A 6214-nucleotide genomic window follows, 5' to 3' on the forward strand; every position below is an offset into this window, starting at 1 on the left:
TTCTTCAGGGAGGGAAGAATTTGAACGAAGTTTTTGAATGTGTGCTCATCTCAGAGCCGTTAACAATTGCGATCTTAAAAGATTTGTGGTAAATGGTTAATGGGTGAACATACTGTGTGAAGGAGATGGAGAGGTCCTTATGGAGAAGTGCCGCATACGTCGTGTTCTCTGTGTTTGTAATGCATTCAATGCCACTCATTGTTAAAAATAAGCCCACTCAATGTATTGGGGCAAAATAAATAGCAGTGATAGCACGAATATTAATACATTTAATTTACGTAGGGGGCAGTATTAAGTTATGCACGCCGAACTTGATGGTCCAGCAGGAAAATGAAAAAATAAATTACGACCGTGGTGATAATTCACCGTCGTACTCTTGTCATTACAGTTCTGTTCCAGAGATGTTAAAGCGCATGTCTCATAGTGAAGAGGCATCGTACTGAAAATCTAGATGACGGGAGTTTTATTTTTATAAAAACCAGGACATTGAAATAAATAAATTAATAAATAAATAAAAATTGTAAGACATTTCTAACTACATACCTGGGACTCATTCTTATTGTTTTGGGGTCGCATGGTTGTGTGTTTATAGTACTTGTACCTTACTTTGTTGTTTCATGGAGGAAATTATGCTTGGTACACTTGCAGCGGGTAAATCTGGCCTGTGGTTATAAATAGAACCATGGTCTGCTTGTTTTAATAAAAAAGATTAACCTCTCACTGTGTGTGCCAGGGTGCTTGGCCTTGCCAACACATCATTGTTGGCAAAGTAACTAATTGCTAACTGTGTAATTCCATGATAATGGGGCTGCACCCAGTAAGATTTTCAGGGGTTGGAGTGATACAGACAGTGGCTGTGTTAGAAGCCATTTTGCCTGTATTAGAAGACTAACAAGACTAACAAGTGCTAAAAAAAATCTTAGCACATTATGCCGTAACATTTAACATTGTGAAGTATGTGGTATGTGTGAAGATGGTTGAAGTGTGATCTTGCTGAGTTCAGAAGCAAACATTCAGCTGGAGTACCATATTTTAATTAGGGTTTCTCTCATCGTATAGCCTCTAATCTAATAATCCAGTGTGCACTCAGATTTTATGTAGACTAATATGCAGGACTGTGCATGATTTTATTTGTATTTGCACTTTTACATTTTGCATTGTTTTTGGTGTAAATGAGAACAGGCATTGTGCACCACTGCACAAAGCTTTTAAGTCTGAGTCTCTTGTCAGGGCAAGTAGATACTGCATATTATGAAGATGGTGAACAATATAAGCTGCTCTCTCTTATGGAAATGCAGCACCTGTATTACAAATTACAACATTGCTGCAGTTTTTCTATGAGACGTGTTACATTCGTTGTTTGCATATTTGCATTTATATGTTACGGATCCTATAGGGATACTGCACACAGATCTTCCTCTTGCATCTCATACATATTCTGTATCGGGTAAGTATGTACTATGTGATGCAAATTATTTTTTCCCTGGTTGAGGTACCTGGCTCCTCCACCCTGCCCCCCCCCTCCCCCTCAGCTTACCAAGAGGAAGAGATGCAATAGGAAGATTTGTGTGCAGTATCCCTATAGGATCCGTAACATATAGATGCAAATATGCAAACAACAAATGTCAACAAATGTTTTGCGTATCCCCCTAAAAAATTGTCACATCAAATTATATTATAAAAAGGAGAGGGCAGCCTGAGGTATCTTTGGAGCAATTTCTCAGCATCAGGCTGCATTTGCCATCTTTATCTGACATTGCTGCTGCTGCCCTTGTGTTTGCTAGGTAAGCACTCTCACTAACCAGCTGCAAGCTCTTCTGATGCTTCATGGACACTGCAGAAAAATCAAGCTGCCTCAAGATGTATCCCCTGTCTTGTTGGTGGAGCTTTGCAATTCAGCTTAATCAATCCCATCCTCTAGCACTGCTCAATTAGTTCCTTTGGTAGCCGGCTGGCTACCATATCTTACGGGCAGCAGCTTTCCCCACCCCTGGGTATATTTGCTGTGTGTATTCAAAAGGGAAATTGCTGTCACTGCTAATTCAAATTCCTCTGTTCCTTACTCTGTTGTACATCTTGGTCGATTCAAGTTAACCCTTTCTCTATGTTGTAGCACTGCCAATGCAGTGTAGTTTGTTACTTGCTTACTATTTAGTTCCTTGTTTGCTGTGTTACCCTCTTTCTGTAGCTAGGGATTTAAAATAATGTTCTCCAACTGCTATCTATTTCAGCCCCTGGATAAGGCATTGCTGACTTCAATAGTACTTTTCTCTTGGAGATCAAATCAGCCAAGTGGTGTGTGAAGTTGGAAGGCTTGCCTGCCTTTAGATGGCTCAGGGGTGATCCCTGGGTTAAAAGCTTCTTCATTACAGAGGTATAGTGTGTATATCTTGTTTACATGAGGTGCAGTTAATCACATGAACTTGCTGTGCGCAGTTTGGGCAGAATGATACAGTGCCTATATCAACCAAACCAAAGTGTGACGGTGAGTAGATAACCTCTTCTTTTTGTCTGTTATAAGACCAAACATTTGGGTAAACCTTTATTTGGAACAGCTGGGCTCCCCCGCTGAACTGTGCTATTGATCCCACTGCCGTGTGAAAGGGCTGACCTTCCATCTCACTGGGGGTGTGCCTGCCTCATGGTTTTGTTTCCATGCTGTCCCCTTAAGGGAATGTGTGCTACAGCCTTTACCATCTAGACATTACCACCTCGCCTTCATTTTGGAATAGGTGTCCACCACAGGCCCTCTGTCTGAAAACTGAGTTCTGGGGCATGTGCAGATCCACAGATCTGTATGGTAGTAGAGCTGCTTGGCAGACTCTGGGTTTCTTGGATTGTCACCAAAATATATTTTCTGGGGAGACATGCGGGTGCAACTCGGGGACGTCAGGGACATTTTGGTGGAGACAAAGGGAGGGCAAGAGAAAAGCATCTGTACCCAGTTTTCTGTCTCCAAGGCCAAATGCCTGCTGCTGTGTGAGTGGTATACTGCAATGCGTTAAGTGTTCTTAAGCCAGTTTAGAGTTTGTTTTCAGTTCATCTTTAACCCCAATTTGCGAAGCCAGGTGGTAATGGCTGGCAGACATCACTGTTCATCCCCGTGGCTGTCTTTCTACAACAGAACATACGGTTAGGTAAGTTGCTTTTTTCTCCAAAATAGCCACAGTTTTATACTGTTGCTCCGCGTAGGTGTGTTCAGAGAAATTGAGTTCTATTTTTAGAATTCTTTATACAATGTGTGATGCATAGCTCTGCACATGAATATGTATGCATGTTAGCGTGTCATAAGGAAGTCATTTTTAGTCCGTGTTGTTGAGGCAGTGTTTGGCAGCATACAGGGGCATACTTGTCAAAGTTTCTCTTCTGACTCTCACTCCAAGGGGGAGTTTAATTTGCTAACTTATCTTTCGCATTTTCAGGAGCGACTCTGTGGAACAGACAATGGAACATAGTAGCCGGTGTGGCATCACGAGCTGGATTCATCCAGATTTTTGCATAAATATAAAAACGAATCTTTATACTCATGCAAGATAATGTGTGCTCTCATTCATTTTATATGTCTCTTTCATTTTTTGTTAAAATAAACGATATACAGCTGTAATAGTATAATATATATTATATATATATATATCTTTAAAAAAAAACATTTTTTATGCATTGTGTTCAATGCATTATGTGATCTTGTAGTCCTGTTTTTGTTTTATTCCACCACTGTCAAATTGAATGTAAGATCACCATTAGGCTTTTAATGTCTAAAGATAGAACCTAATTGGAAAATGCTTGAGTTGATTTATAGCTTCCAAAATTGTTTGTTGTACAGTTTAAAAAATTTGAAATTATGTGAATGCTTCTGTTTCAGATGTTTTGGAAGCAGTGCTCTCCCACAGAGGATAAACAACAAGCAGCATTTTCTTCAAAGCGTACGGATGTTATGATGTCAAAATAATGCTCATCACTTCACCTCAAACATGACCCTGCACAAGAAAGCTCTTTTTCAAAGCCCACGGTTTTGCATAAACAATGCAGCTATATAAAGCTATTCAAATGCAGTGCTCACTGCAAACACAACATGTTCTACATCCATACTGATAGTGGATTGATGGTTTACTTCATCAAGTATTTTTCTGGCTTCAATTTTAGGTAACCATTCTCCAATTAAACAAATGGACAACTATGATGTATTGGGATCTGTTTCTATATTGCTTTTAAAGATTCTTTGGTTCATGATACATGGTAGATACAATAAGGAATCTCTTCGAGCACATGAAAGCTGGTTGTTAAAGCACAGGAACCCTCCAGATCAAAGGTACTGTACCATAGAATCTGACAAACGACCCTATATTCAGCTGCACTGAATTTTTCATCTGTGCACTGCCAGTGATACCACAGGCACCACCGCACCAAGTGAGAACGTTCATGTCCCATATGTAATCTTTGATTTGTGTTGATATTTCTACTATCCTATTCATAGTAGAATAATGTGGAATTCCTTCGCTCTGAGAAGGTTGGGTTTTATTATTATGCTTCTGAATGGCATTTTGACACGTTTTGACTAATCACAGCAGGTATATGCCAGTTTTATAGAGCACCCCTGAGGCATTGTGTATGTACAGTCTGTTGATGTTTGTTATGTGGTTCCCATGTGACTTTTAAAGAAAAGCAGCTTTATCATCTAGATTGTGTGCATATAGTATATAGTATATACAGTAGTAATGCAGGCTGAACCTAGGACGGTAATCTCATTTATCAAATTGTGAATGCACAGGCCAGCACATGTCAACTTGCAGTCCACCGGCTGAGCACTACAGTCATTATGTCGTAGGGCTATACTCTGTACATACCTGCCATATGCTGACAACAAATGTTGATCAGCCAACAAGGACGGTTAATGGAATGAAGAGGCAGTGGACCAACCAAATCCCTCCATCCCTGGGTGATATTATGGCAAATTGTACCTGGACCTGCAGCACTGTTGGTCACAGTCAGTCTAGATTAAATTTCCCACTGTTCCATAATATGGCAAATGTCCTATTTGTGTGTTGCATGTTTCCAGTTCACTTGTGTATAATGTTAGGTTTCCAACTTGGCTATTACTATGAATTATTTATTTATTGACTGTACTGTTGACAACTGGTTAAAACATCTTTTATCAACCTTTATCGTTTATAGGCTCAATTATGTGAGCATCCTCGGGTCTGGGGCATTGTGGGAGTGAAATACATTTGGCCCAATGTATTCTGTGTGTTGGCATTATTTGTGGGTAGTGTATCGCATAAATCATCTCAAAATGGAAGGTTTGTCTTTCGATGATCAGGCTTGAGTATGGCTTTCATCATGACTACCAGGTCTATTGGGTTTAAATAAATACATATTCAATTAGAAAAAGAAAGACATGTAAACATATACTTCAGCAGAGTTTAGATTTTTTTGCCACCATCCTGAACATGTAAAATAATCTAAAAAAGGGAAAAGGGGGGAGGCCTTATGCACAGGGTATTATCACAAGGTGCTAAACACAAATCAGATGGGAAGGCTAGCAATGCAAAATAATCTATATGCTCAGTAATGGGAGAAGGATCATAAACGTATTCATTTTTTGTAGTAGTTAGTCTCTTCTCGTAAGGATGTTTTTAAGGAAAAAACATCTCTTGAAACAAGCCACATCTTCTCCATCATCAGGAATCAGTCCAGTTCTCAGTGGCTGCCAGTTGGGGGCAGTCACTCAATATGACAGACAATACCTCTGTGTGCATCACATATTTGATGAGAGTATTACTACTGTACAGGTGGGACACACAGATCGTAGTTCACTAGAATGTTAATTTAATTACAATATATTTATGCCTACATCTAAAATAGTGTCATTTTCTGTTCACTTAGTGGTGTATTTTGAAATTAGCTAATATGTTTTTTTTTTTATTAAAAGGAGAGAGTCCACACTTTTTTCATTCTTCTGTTTTTGCTTTATTCAAACAGGGAAAGAGAGAAGCGGTAGAGAAGGCATCACAGCTCAGAATATGCCATGCCAGAGGATCCCCAGCCACACAGGGGGACTCGTTTATGGGGTAGAAGCCTGCTGCCCTATCCACTGCGCCACACATTTTGGCAGCTCAATTTGTTTCTTATGCAGAATGGATTAAGTGCCTATGTTCTGGTTACCTGTACATACTCTGACTTGATGGTTTTTTTTTTTACCTTTATTTAACCAAAA

Source organism: Anguilla rostrata, chromosome 1, assembly GCF_018555375.3.
Source record: "Anguilla rostrata isolate EN2019 chromosome 1, ASM1855537v3, whole genome shotgun sequence".
NCBI classification, from domain to species: Eukaryota; Metazoa; Chordata; class Actinopteri; order Anguilliformes; family Anguillidae; genus Anguilla; species Anguilla rostrata.